This window comes from Lates calcarifer, linkage group LG10 (assembly GCF_001640805.2).
Source record: "Lates calcarifer isolate ASB-BC8 linkage group LG10, TLL_Latcal_v3, whole genome shotgun sequence".
In the NCBI taxonomy this organism is placed as follows: Eukaryota; Metazoa; Chordata; class Actinopteri; family Centropomidae; genus Lates; species Lates calcarifer.
Genome location: NC_066842.1, coordinates 4,825,678 through 4,840,138, shown reverse-complemented (window position 1 = coordinate 4,840,138; position 14,461 = coordinate 4,825,678).

Genomic DNA, 14,461 nt, shown 5'->3' with positions numbered 1-14,461 from the left:
GTGTTTACTGCACTTTAAAACCACCCAAACGCCGCAATGAGTTAAAGCCAGAGATGAACTTCTACAACCACCTGCACCCAATCTGTCCACTTTTAAATGATCTTTGACGCAGGGTGTGAAACTGGAGCAACTCCGGAGGAAAACACTTGTTTTTTCCACTTTTTAAAACAATAAAATCTGCAATAAAGTTTAACTGCCACAGTCTAAAGTCACAATCTCTTCATCCTCCACCTCCACCTCTGGCTGACATTTTGCTGAACCCGTGATCGCACGATGAGCGAGGTGCTGTCCACGGTGCTGAGCAGCTCAGTCGTGTCGTGTCCAGTCCTCTAACCTCCACAGCCTCTACAGTCCAGTGTAATCTACACAACACTTCACAGACAGTTCATACTGATGCCACCTTATGTTGCTTCAGCGGCTACAGACCGCGCACGAATTGCAAACGCGGCGGTTACATTGCTGCCATGTAAAAGAACAAGACAACATGTAACTCTGAGGCTGCTGGCAACACGTGTGGACTGACGCAAGTCCGCTGCGGAAAGTTGTTTACAAGTGGAGAACTAAAGGCGCCTTGCCTCTAAGCTGAGCTTTGTCTGTAACAAATAAACATGAATGAGGGGCTGTCACGCTCCCCCCCTCCCCTCTCCGGACACTTGCTTTATTGGCACGACAGGGCAGAAACCAGTGTTGCCAAAACACCAAAACATATCATGCTACAGATGTTAGAAACATAAGAAACAGAGGTAGGAAAAATGATATTTTCTCAAACTTTCCCCCTCCCTCTCCCTCTCCGTCTCTCTCATAGTTGTTACTAGGCATCTGAGCAGAGCAGGCAGCCTAAAGCAGAGGATCCCCAACACGTGAATACTCCTACGCATTACCGCAGCCCGCTCTCTTTGAGTGTCTGCAAAATCCCCTCCGATGTCAATATGCAAACACACACAAAACCAAAAGAAACCTTTCCAGAATTCAGCTCCACTGCTGTGTTTATAAGCCCAGTCTGATACGCTCCCGGAGATAACAACGCTTTGCAAACACCGGCGTGCCCTGCGATGAACCTAAATAAAGTCGCTCTGTGAGTCTCACGTGCAGCAAATAAGAAATAGTGTTAATTATCAGCTTCGTCTCTGCAGGGTAAACATCCGCGGTTTAAAGCAAACATTTCCACAAAAACACACATGTACGCTTTCTCCTTAAATCACCAACATCCTCAGATCATTTAGATCATTGTGTCAAAAAGATGGATTCAGACTAGAAACGGCGGGTAACCTGACCTGAGTCCCAGAATATCTAGGCATGGTCTAACTGCAAACTTCCCTCACTACTGACTGACTAGTACATCACACTGTGGGTCGGAATTCGCGCCATCTACAAAAGAAAGCACTTACCTTTTTGATTTAGACCTAGATTTTTCTCTCTTTTTAAACTCTTTTTTTTAAAGAATGGCTTAGTGCAGGCTGAGAAAGACAGAGGAGACAGAGGGAGAGTAAAAACCGGGGCAGCCTACAGGCTCTCCTCCTGCGTCAGGATGGAGAAAGCAGGTCAGTCCGATGTGCGTCGTCTCCCAGTTCTGTCGAGACTAAAATATTTGGTGTTGCCATTCAGGATTTAGGGAGCTAGCTCAAAGGAAAGGTGGGTTGGTTGGGTGGTGGTGGTGGTGTGGGGAGGGGTGAAGGGTTTGGGAGTGGAAAGGTGGTGGTGGTGGTTGGAGAGGAGGTGGGGAGGGGGGGAGTACACAGAGTTACAAATGTGAGCCAGCTGATAGAAAGAGCCCGCCAAATCAGGGGGACTTTACGCATTTGGGGAGGCGCGCCACACGATTCAGCTCACTGCATTGACTCTCTTTCTCTCTCACACTGTCTGTGCGCGTGTGTGCATATATGTGTGTGTGTGTGTGTGTGTGAATGACTCCCAGACAGAGACGGAAAGCATGAATGGGGCAGGAGACGAGCGACTGAGAGTCCGCGCTATTATCGGCACAAACCCCGCCGGGACACGAATAAATCGGGCTCAATTAAAAAGGGGGACGAGGACCGGGGGTGGAAATGTTATATTTTGTAAAGAAAGAGAAATATCTGGGAAAGGAGCAGCATTCATGTCACAACACAGGGAATGGCTTTGGAAAAGTGTCTCGACGACGAGACCTGCAACCACCTCTCTCTCTCTCTCCGTCTCTGTGTGTTTGTCTCTCTATCTGTCTCTCTCTCCCTGGTCCTCTTCTCCAGCAGTGTGCTATTGACCTGCATTGACGTCATTGCGTCATTAGGTATCCCTTAGAAACACTGACTTTCAAAAATAGTATCAAATTAATTCAGCTGGCAAGGAGAGAGGGGTGGGGCTTATGAGTGTTTGGGGTTGGGGCGTTTGGGGTGAAGGGGGTGTGCGGGTAGATATGGGTGAGGATGGGGGGGGGTGTTAGCATGTTTTATTCTCAGATTTTTACCCCCGTCCTCAACAACCTCCCCTCTCACATCTCCACTGCCACCATTTCCAAGCCGACTGGGGTGGAGAAGCTAGACCAGACACATCGATATCTGAAGCCTAAAGACTCTGTGCTCAATGTGGAGTCCCACTGGACCGGGAACGATGCAAAAATAACTCATATTCAAATTGAATTTCGCATATACATATTAGTCATTGCTGCCAAATCGAGCATATAAACAACCAAACAATGAGAGCATAAATAATCCAAACGTTGATTAAGGTAATAATAATAAAAAATAATAAGTGATAGCTTTAGTAATCAGGTCAAACAGGTCAGGTAGGTTAATCTCTTTTGGTTTCTGTCTCCCTGTCTCTCTGTGGCTCTTCCAGTCTAAAAATATCCTCCAGCTGACTATGTTGAAAACCTTTTCCCCATTTAACCCACAGCTCTTAAGGCCGAGGCAGACAGAGCAGCAGACAGACAGACAGACAGTTAGAGCAGCAGACAGACAGACAGACAGTCAGACAGAGCAGCAGACAGTCAGACAGACAGACAGGCAGAGCAGCAGACAGGCAGACAGAGCAGCAGACAGACAGACAGACAGTTAGAGCAGCAGACAGACAGACAGAGCAGCAGACAGACAGACAGACAGACAGAGCAGCAGACAGTCAGACAGAGCAGCAGACAGACAGACAGACAGACAGAGCAGCAGGCAGACAGAGCAGCAGACAGACAGACAGACAGAGCAGCAGACAGACAGACAGACAGTCAAACAGAGCAGCAGACAGACAGACAGAGCAGCAGACAGTCAAACATAGCAGCAGACAGACAGAGCAGCAGACAGACAGACAGAGCAGTAGACAGTCAAACAGAGCCAGCAGACAGTCAAACAGAGCAGCAGACAGACAGAGCAGCAGACAGACAGACAGAGAGAGCAGCAGACAGACAGTAAGACAGAGCAGCAGACAGACAGACAGAGCAGCAGACAGTCAAACAGAGCAGCAGACAGTCAGACAGAGCAGCAGACAGACAGTAAGACAGAGGCAGCAGACAGTCAGAGCAGCAGACAGACAGACAGAGCAGCAGACAGACAGTAAGACAGAGCAGCAGACAGACAGACAGAGCAGCAGACAGACAGTCAGAGCAGCAGACAGACAGTCAGAGCAGCAGACAGACAGACAGAGCAGCAGACAGTCAGAGCAGCAGACAGACAGTAAGACAGAGCAGCAGACAGACAGACAGAGCAGCAGACAGACAGTAAGACAGAGCAGCAGACAGACAGACAGAGAGAGCAGCAGACAGACAGTAAGACAGAGCAGCAGACAGACAGACAGAGCAGCAGACAGTCAAACAGAGCAGCAGACAGTCAGACAGAGCAGCAGACAGACAGTAAGAGCAGAGCAGACAGACAGACAGCAGACAGACAGACAGAGCAGCAGACAGACAGACAGAGCAGCAGACAGACAGTAAGACAGAGCAGCAGACAGACAGACAGAGCAGCAGACAGACAGTCAGAGCAGCAGACAGACAGTCAGAGCAGCAGACAGACAGACAGAGCAGCAGACAGTCAGAGCAGCAGACAGACAGTAAGACAGAGCAGCAGACAGACAGACAGAGCAGCAGACAGACAGTAAGACAGAGCAGCAGACAGACAGTCAGAGCAGCAGACAGACAGTAAGACAGAGCAGCAGACAGACAGAGCAGCAGACAGTCAAACAGAGCAGCAGACAGACAGAGCAGCAGACAGACAGACAGAGAGAGCAGCAGACAGACAGTAAGACAGAGCAGCAGACAGACAGAGCAGCAGACAGACAGACAGAGAGAGCAGCAGACAGTCAGACAGAGCAGCAGACAGACAGACAGACAGAGCAGCAGACAGTCAGACAGAGCAGCAGACAGTCAAACAGAGCAGCAGACAGACAGTAAGACAGAGCAGCAGACAGACAGTAAGACAGAGCAGCAGACAGACAGACAGAGCAGCAGACAGTCAAACAGAGCAGCAGACAGACAGTCAGACAGAGCAGACAGACAGCAGACAGCAGACAGAGCAGCAGACAGACAGTCAGACAGAGCAGACAGACAGACAGAGCAGCAGACAGACAGACAGAGCAGCAGACAGACAGACAGAGCAGCAGACAGACAGTCAGAGCAGCAGACAGACAGAGCAGCAGACAGACAGTAGACAGAGCAGACAGACAAAGTAGCAGACAGACAGACAGAGCAGCAGACAGACAGATCAGCAGACAGACAGTCAGAGCAGCAGACAGACAGTAAGACAGGGCAGCAGACAGTCAGAGCAGCAGACAGACAGTCAGAGCAGCAGACAGACAGATCAGCAGACAGACAGAGCAGCAGACAGACAGTATAGGCAAAGAAACAACAACTGCAGTTCTACAGGTTTATGGGATGATGAGAACGTCCAGAAAACACTCTGGGTTCTTCGTTCCCAAAACAAACCCTTTGATTCCCACAAATACAAAACAGACAAATTGGTTTAAAGAACCCAGCACTGCTCTTGATTAAAAGATATGTTATCACTGCTGCTTTGGAACAGAGCATGCTATTTTAAAATGGATAAATGAGGATGGACTGGACGATGCCACCAGTGTGGGAATGAATGGTGAAACAAAAGTCGAGAATTATTCCATTCAGGTGTTATTCTATAGCACATGACTACTCAGAACAGACTCAGGTAATAAATAGTGTGTAGAAAAGTTGTGTGTATTGAGGTTTGCCTTTAGGAGCTGTCTATGGTGCTGAAATCTCATTAGCATCTGAAAACCTTTATGATTCTACATTTATATCATTTATTTTACTCATTTATTCAGTGTTGTTGTAAAGCACAGTTTTGAAAACCATCCTGAATAGTGGCCTCTGTAAAATAGTATCACTGCTATTATTTTGACAGGGGTCTGACTCATCTGCAGCCCAGGAAAATATTGTGACTGATAATTGATAACAGACTGATGAAGCAAAGTGGTAAAACACACTCGCCAGAATCACCACAGAACTGCAGTTTACATGTTTAATTCACACATATATATAGGCTATGTTGTAGAAATTCTATGCATTACATCATATGCACACTGTAAAGGGAAATACTAAACATGAAATCCAGGAAAGAAATGTCATTTCTACACTCTAAGTGGTGGATAGAAGGACAAATACAAACATATTTATATTCAGTCAGTTTATCTCACCTGTAGTTATTCAATATAATGTAAATAGAACAATTTCACTTCACTGAATGCAGAAGAAAAACATATGTAAGTGTTTCAGTTTCCATCATAATTCATCATATATATATATAGAAAATAAATGTATAAAGGAAAGTGCAGATTCATGTTTTTAACTTGTTCTCTTCACTGATTTTTGTGTTTTCTTTAAAGGGAATCCTTCAACCAGTGGACCAAGTGTCACTGTTACTTACCGTCCTGCCGACGGATCCTCAAGGAAGTTGGAGCTCTTAGGAGATCTGCCCTGTTGTGATCCCAACCTTTGACCCACCTGTGATGTCAAAAAAGCAGGAGGAGAATTTCCCAGTGAGCATCAGCAGTTAATAAAGTAAACATTTTACACTTGCTCCTGTCTGTAGTCAGTTCTCTTTATATCCATAACGTTCGAGCAACATCAGTAATTTCCGTCTTTAATTTGATACGACTGTGAGACGTGATGTTTTGGAAAGTGCAGCCTCCTGCACCTTTCTCCAAGACACACATTGTCATTGATGCACGCTATGGCTACCAAATACACTCACACATGCAGATGTTGACTACTGATTTGGAACCTGTCCACCTGTTTATACATACAAAAGTTGGCGAGCCTACTTTAGTCACCAGTGAAGAAGGAGGGAGGAAGGAGATACAGTGCACAACAGAGAGGGAGGGAGGGAGGGAGAGAGGCAAGCGGAGACACTGTGGCAAAAAATACTTCACCATTAAGACTGAATTAGGCCCTGTGATTCATCCTCTCTGAATTGAGACACACATTTCAAATGTCGTAGGATGCTACATCTCACGTCTGGTAGCCATTTAGCACTACACCTTTCAGGTTTTTGCCGTGAGAGAACTGTGCACCAAACACGCTAAAAAAAAGGGGTGTGAGTGCTACTGCATTTGGGAGGAGGAAGTGTGTGATAAACAACAGAGAGGAAAAGATGCTCTGTCTACACCCAAGTGCATGAATGCACCAGGAACCTGCTTGGGCTACTGCGGATAAAAGCTGGCAGGTCAAACCAGTGGGGGTTTCCTCAAGCGCTCTTTGAGGAAATCCTGCTCTGGAGGCTGCAGCTGACCTCTGACCTCTCTGTGGATGGAGGGAGGAAAAAAAATTCTCACAGAAATCAATGAGGGAGATAAAACAAGATAAACGAAACGATGACGAGTAAACAAGTGGCGTTTGCAGGTACAGGCTGTGGGACTTTGAGATGTGTGATTGCAGGACAAGGCGGGGGGACCCACATGGGGAGAAATGTATCATAGAAGACGTCATCTGCACAAATGGAAGTCACGCAGCAATCAGGGGTCAGTGCCAAAGCTGACGACAGAGTTAGAGAGACAGAGAGAGATCCTGGGTGTGACTAAGACACTCCGACCATGGAAAAACAGTGTGCTGTCCTCCTTTACTCCTCCATAATAACATAAACACATGAGTCAGTCAGGCTGTTTGAGCGGAAATGTTAGATTTGATAACGAAATGAAAATATCGCTCTCTCTATACAGCCTATTGAACTCCAATCCTCCGCCCCGTCCTTTTTTTTAAGCATGTCAATACAATAATAATAACGTCCAAAACATTTGCCCTGGGTGTATGATGGCCCCCGTCTTTTCCACTTGGATCCATGCTCATATGTGTGTGTATGTGTGTGTTGTATACACACAGGTCCTTTTAATTTGTTTGATGTCCCCTCCCATCTGCCTTGTGGCTTTCCATTCCAACTCGTAGGCTGCGTCTTTCTAGGAAACAGTGGGTGTTTTGGTCTGATGTTTACTATTGGGCCCCAGTGAACGAGGGCAAGCTTCCACACCAAAAGAGAGGGACTCAGCGGATCCTTTTGCTGGGTTAACACTTCACGTATTCAACCATTATGGCTAAAAACAAATAACAGAGAAGGGTGCAATAGAAGTGTTGTGGCGTCTTGTTTTTGTGCATTTTACATGGTTTAATGTGTGACTCTTTTAAGAACTTTTGTTTCCTCATTTATTGTTTTAATAAACTAGTAGCTCCACTGTTTCATTACAATATTCATTTTTTAAAAAAAAGATGATCAACCACATATTTAAAAAATACCTAAATTGAAATCTATTAAAAATAAACATTAAAAAAAAACCTTTCAGCTTAATAAAACTATTTTATAACTGACTTGTATTTTGTGCATCATTAAGGTCTCTGTGGGATTATTTAAAATTTATTTTTGTCCAATTTGTTTACATGGTTTTTCACTATGTATACTAACTCACAGATTAATTTTAACAAAACTCAAAAGAAGCTTGAAAAGCGAGATTTCCAGTCTGGAGGAACCTTTGCCAGGTTCAGTGTGTGGAACCCTTTTTGTTGAGAGTGTGTGCAGAGGGATGGCTGGCCAGGTTTTGTTTGAATTTCAAGCCCAGATTAAGGAACCCTGCGCCCTCTCCTCCCTCCCCTCCCCTCCCCCTATTTATTTTTCCATCTCTCCTGCCTAAATGATGTCAATGGAAGCAGAGCTATAGTGCTATTTATAGAACGTCCCCCTTACACCACACACACACACACACACACAAATACACAAACCACCACTTAGGTTTACATACCCCTTACTCCTCTACCCCCCCTCCGCCCCCACAGCCAACACCAACCATCCTTAGCATCACATGCTCGGTTGGGAGCTCTGCTGCACACAATAAACCACCTCAAGAGAAGAATCCGCATGAATAGAACCGCTGAATATTTATGAACGGCTTTGCCACATGTGCACCGCGCGCACACGCATGCGCGCACGCCCTCACCCCTCCTCTGCCCCAACACCCATCCTCGCCACCCCCTCTTCTTTAATGTATGTGTGTGTGTGTACTGTATGTGTTTGCTCTCCATGCTTGGTTATTGCCCGTGCAGCCGTACTTCCCTCTGCAGGAGGGAAAAAAAACCCTTTGAGAGGGACAGGAGCGACGCGCGCCCCCTGCGTTCTTCTTCTTCTGCGCTTCATTCACTCATTTCGTCAGTCATTCATTCATTCACCACTTTCCCACTCACTCATTCACACAGATCCTCCCACAAAGCCTGTGAATGGACGGATAAATGGGATGAACGCTGGATGCCACCTGTTTTGTTTGTGCACTATTTGTTGCTGTTATTTCTAGTCTGTTTTGGTGGTTTTCTACAGTTGGAATCACAAACTTGTGCGCGTGCGTTTATGCGCGTGCGTGGATTGAGGGGGGGGGGTTGATATCTAACATGCCAAGTCTCAGGGGACACCAGAGTACACAGTGTTCCCTGGGTATGAGTTTTGGGAGCTCTATGCATAGACCAAATAACACCCCCCTCCTCCCATCTCTCTCTCTACGACTCTTTCTGTCTCTTGACATTCACATGCTATATTACGTAACATAGTTTGGGGGGGGGGCTTGAGTTGAAAGCTGGAGGGGTGGTGGTGATGGGGGTGTTTAAAGTCTCCTTCCATCACAAATAAATGCACGGTTTGCTGCACAAGCGTCTTCGATTGAGAAGAACTCATGAGGTCTGTTTTTTTTTTTAGACTGCCTTCTATTTCTGAAAGGCGGCCGTGATAAAAATAAACTACCACCCTCTCTCCCTCCCTCCCCATCATCCACCCCCATCCACTCTTAGACTCAGAAACGCTGAATTTCAAACCCGTCCTTAATCAACGGAATCGTGTAAATACCTATCGGGGATGATGCGGCTGATCATCTTTTAGGTTTATCGGTTTTTCAGCACTGCGGGTTAATGATGAGTTCAGAGGTCTAACGGGGTAAAGACCCGTCTAGAAATCTGTTTAATCACGTTTTTTGTTTCCAGAATAGCTTAATTTAAAGCTGATATAAATAGATGTGGTGGATTTCTCGTCTTTTCAGTGGCGGAGAAGGAATAAATGGCCGCTTCTCCTCATATATTTTCATTTATTCTGGATTTAAGTGTTTATTATTTGTCTCTGTTGGCTATAAAAAGAAAGACGCGCATCGGTGCCTTGTATGTTTGACCAATTGTATTTTTGTCGTGCGACCGGAGGAATTAAAGCGTTTTCTCTTTTTAAAAAAAAAACATCCCCGGCTTGGTGTGGATATAATATACAGCAGCAGAGAGAAGGGCTGGTTGGTATTTATAGCGATACTGTGTACATCCAGCGGTCACACGTGCAGCAGCCGCTTCCCTGCACTCCTGCTGAAGTTGACATGTTAACACTCACTGGCTGCTATATTTAGCCCAGCCTCACAGTGCTGTTACTATTCCCAGCATTGTACATGAGGGGGCGGACTTTGCGTTTTTTTTTTTTTTTTTTTTTTTTTTATAAAAGGGAAGAAAAAGTTCCCCTTTCACAACTGATTTATTTTTCCGCGTTCACCCCTGCCTGCTATCTGCCAGTGATACCTCACTATTTCAGGGACGCTGCAGTTAAAACGATCACGATTCCAAGAATGAAGGACAATGATAGAAAAGCGGTGTTTTGATTGGTCATAAATTCATGCCTGAACAGAAATAGCCAACAATTCTGAATGCAGACGTGGACCAGCCGCCCTTTTGAGGTGTCCTTGAGCTAAACACTGAGTTTGTGCAGCTGACCTTGACCTCTGACCTCCCCTGTGCAGCAACAGTTAAGAAAAAAGGTTTTCTTCACATCACGAATCTAATCAAGCTCTAAATAAGTATTTTAAAGACGTCTAAGTCTGCACACACAGCTACGCTAGCCTGCTTAAAGACAAATGATGGTTCATAGGTGCGTTTTCCAAAATGTGAGTAGTTTATTATGCTTCAATCAAAAGCTGCTGTCACGTCTTTCAAATAAATGTCAAGTAAAACTCTCCTTGGATGCATTTTGGGCAAATCGGTTATGCTACATAAGTGTAGTGTGTTGTCAGAACCATGGACAGCTCCCATTAGCTCGCATCCATATAGGTTCAGCACCGTGGACAGCTCCGAGACGTTTCCCTACATATCCACACTCTAAAAACTGTCCTTGTTCCTCTCCTAGCAACTTTTCCTAGACCTTAATGGGAAAAGTCATGAGGCCGAGTAAGGGTCTAAAGAAGAAACAACGGTGAGGCTATAAAAAAAGAAAAGCAATGTCACTCACACTGGATGAAGTGTTAATTCCAGTTGTGACTGATGCCAAAAATGTGCGATATCATCTTTGCGGCTCTTACATTTCAGTAGACGCCACTTAGATACTCAGGGGTTACTTATCTCAGTTAAGAACCATCTTCATCCAAACTACTTTTCAACAGTACCCCTTATTTCCTGCCACACCCTGAGTCTCTTTTGATCAGCAAAGGAGCTCATATGAGACTTAGCTTGTTATCCTCTCTGATAAACGTAGGCCTAAGAAGTGCTTGTTCCCCGGGTGACAAGTTTCCCATTGCTATCTGCTTACAGTACGTCCCAGCCTAACTTCAGTGGCAGCTGCATCAGCTTATATTTAGAAAGAAAAAACTCCTTTTTTCTGATGTGCATCTTTGACAAAGTCCGGCCTGACCGTTACAACTGCAGCTACTCTATATTAGCTCACTTGCTGTAAAGACAGAAACTGGATCAGAAAACTACATTTCCCCGAGAATTCCTCTGATCACTGTTAAAAGTTGGGCAATGAAGTTGGAGAAAATTTTGCAATCTAACTAAAAACAAGTGGTGTAAAATCATGTAGGTCTGTTGTATTACTCATTGTGTTAAATGAGTGATTACATCAGTGAAAGTACAGTATGTACTGCAGGCTACAGTTATCACTGTGGACTGTATGTGGTGGTAGTTTGCCAGTAAACCATTACATGTTTACTTCAACTGTAACTATAAGTTACATCATCTTTTCATTGAGACATCAAACATGGATTGATGTTGTTGGGGTCAACAAAATAGCAACACTGAACGCAACACAACACAACAAACAGTAGTGTGGCCTGGCCACCACACCACTGGCAACAAAATCATGAAAACTGAAAATCAGGGTCTTAAAGTGTGGTTCATTTGCAGAGAACAGGCACCCATTGCTGCAAAGAGCAGATTTTGCTTCAGGTCTGTTAGGGGACAGTATGAAGGCCTTGTCTTATCACCACCACCACCACCACCCCTCCCAAAGGTTGGCAATAAAGTGAGGAAACCCATCGAGTTCCACCAAGTGCTTCAGGACTATTGATTTACCTTCACTTCTACTCTCACATGGACTCGTACAGTCGCTCCCTTCCTTCTCTTTCTCTCTCTGAGGGTCGTCTTCGCTTCCTCTCCCGCTGCTGCCGCCCACTCCTCCTCCACCACTTGATTATTTTCAGCTCCGCCGTGTGTGTGTGTGTGTGCAAACGCATGTGCCAGGCATTGGCTGGCTGGCTGGCTGGCTGGCTGGATGGCTGGCTGGCTGGCTGGCTGACTGGCGGGCTGGTTTGGGAAATACCTGGTCACGATCAATGAGGAGAGGGTTCATCTCGGTTGCGCACCGCCCCCTACTGTCCTGCAACGAGAACTGAAACTTAGACCTTAAACGCACCATGATGCTTGTGCCAAAAGACGTACAGTATCTCTGCAAAAAATGAGTAAAAAGGGGAAAATAAATTTTTAAAAAAAGGGTGCAACAGAAAGACATTCGTGAGATACTGAGACCCTGCTACTGTAACACACAAGCTACTGTGACTGTGCACAATCAAATATGCACGTAAACACAGAAATATTGCATCGAAAAAATCGAGTTAATGGAGCATGTGTGATGTGTTATCGCTGTTGCAGCCTCAGTTCATTGATTGAATACACTGACACGGTAACAGACAAATACAGCAGGCTTTTAATCACTAAATATTTTCGGTCTGGGTCATGAAAAGGAAGGGATGTGATTTACACTGATGTATATTTGTCTCTCTCTCTCTGTCTTTTCTGCATTGCTCACCCGGATCGCAGTGTTCCTCCATGCGCCTTAACCCGAGCACAAATACAAAGAGAGACAAAAAGACATCATGAAAGCTTTAAGTGACTCGTTCGGTGGGGATAAAAATAGACCTGGTTGCTCTGCGAGGAAAACCCTGGTCTGGATCGCCCTCTAGAGGGGAGACTCTGCCGAGACAAGAGCCATTTTTATTTTCTGCAATAAAGACGCTGTATTGTTCAAAAGTGACAAAAGATACGATCAATATATCCAAAAACCTACATCCCTTATCAATGAATCCGTATTTATATGATAAACCCTTTTTAATTTTTGTAAATTCTCAGTTTTACTAAGTTGAGACATGTTTAAATTATACATATATTTTTGTTTTACAACAGTAGGAGTTAAAAATTACTAGTAAGCTTAATTTGCATATAAAGAAGACGCTAAAAATGAGTTTATGTGGTTTATCTTCCACAACATGCCTAACAAATGGACTCATTCTGCAGCTTATTTTGTGCTTTATATTATACTAAAGTTGATGCATGTAAATGAAGAGTTTCTGCATGAATATTGTGGGTACTGAAGCATTACCAAAACAAAGGAAACCGGATTGTTGCATCTGCGCTACATCATCAGTTTCATTAATATGCAACTTTTATATAAACGATGTGGAGGGTTGATGGTTGTTTTTCCGAGTTTAAACTGTCTAGTTGTCTCTCTGTGTAAAACACTGCCACAGTCGATTCAGAAAATTGAGAGTTTAAGCGCCCCCCTCCCCTCCACCAAAGCATCCACCTACACACACGTGTCTTCACATGCAGACCTGTAGCTCCCACTGAGACATCACCGGGCCTTTCTCTATCTTTATGAGAACCAGTCTTGGACCTTCTGCAGTGCATGTGGACCTGTGCCTAGGATTAAAACTTGGGGTTAAGGTTAGTATTAGAACTAATACAAAAAAAAAAAAAAAAAGAATGTTCCTTCAGGACTACACTCCAGGACTTGGATTAAATTAGGATTCAGGCAAGTTTAGGAAGAGGTTCGGTTTGGTTGGGACTTGGATTCTGATATAAGACTTAAGATTAGCTGGACAAAGAATAAAACACCTTTCACACCCAATAACTGTGTCATGTGTGCAGAAATAGACCTAAAAACATACAAACTAGTCAAAACTAACATTTACATTTCAAAACTTGCACAAGGCTCCAGGTCAAGACCAGATCTATAGTGAGGTCACTAAATGATTAATACATAATTTGGCTTCTCAAGGTTAGGGTTAGGAGAGAGATGTTTTGTACATTTAAATTACATTTATATCTGTTGGGAAACAAAAGGCTTTAAATTAAATGCAAACTAAAGGAGTTTGTGGCTTTAAGTAAAATATTTATGGTGGATTTTGATAATAAAATAAATCTACAGTCAACATTAGGATTACACAAAGTAGCCTAGGAATGTTAATCAAGATGACAGTTTTGCTTAAAGTTCACTTTATCCAATATTTCAGTAATTAATGGAAGGTCCTCACAAGTATTATAGCATAAGGGTGTTTGTGTGCAGGGAAATGTGCGCATGACTGAACGTGCACAAAGCAAGCAGAGCCTCCACCACCAGGGTGTGTAAAATAAAGTGTGTTCCAAACATGGAAGTGACTATTTATAGCTCCTTCAATTACTGAGATCCCTATTCTACTCTTTTCTACTTCAAAGCAGACACACCCACCCCCAGCACCTCAACATAGACACACATTCACTTACTGGACCGAAGGGAGGAGGCAGTGGAGGAGGAAGGACGGGTGAGGCACGGGGTTGATGCAGTCATGTAGACAGCAGAGGAGGCACGTTTGTGTATGTGTATTCTAAATGTAGACACCAACTCGTGGGCTAAAATTACCTTCCCGTCACTCTTGCTTTGGTACAGATATAGGCGAGTACAAATGGAAACCAGAGGGAAAAAGGAAAGACAGGAGGGTAGACAGGATAAAT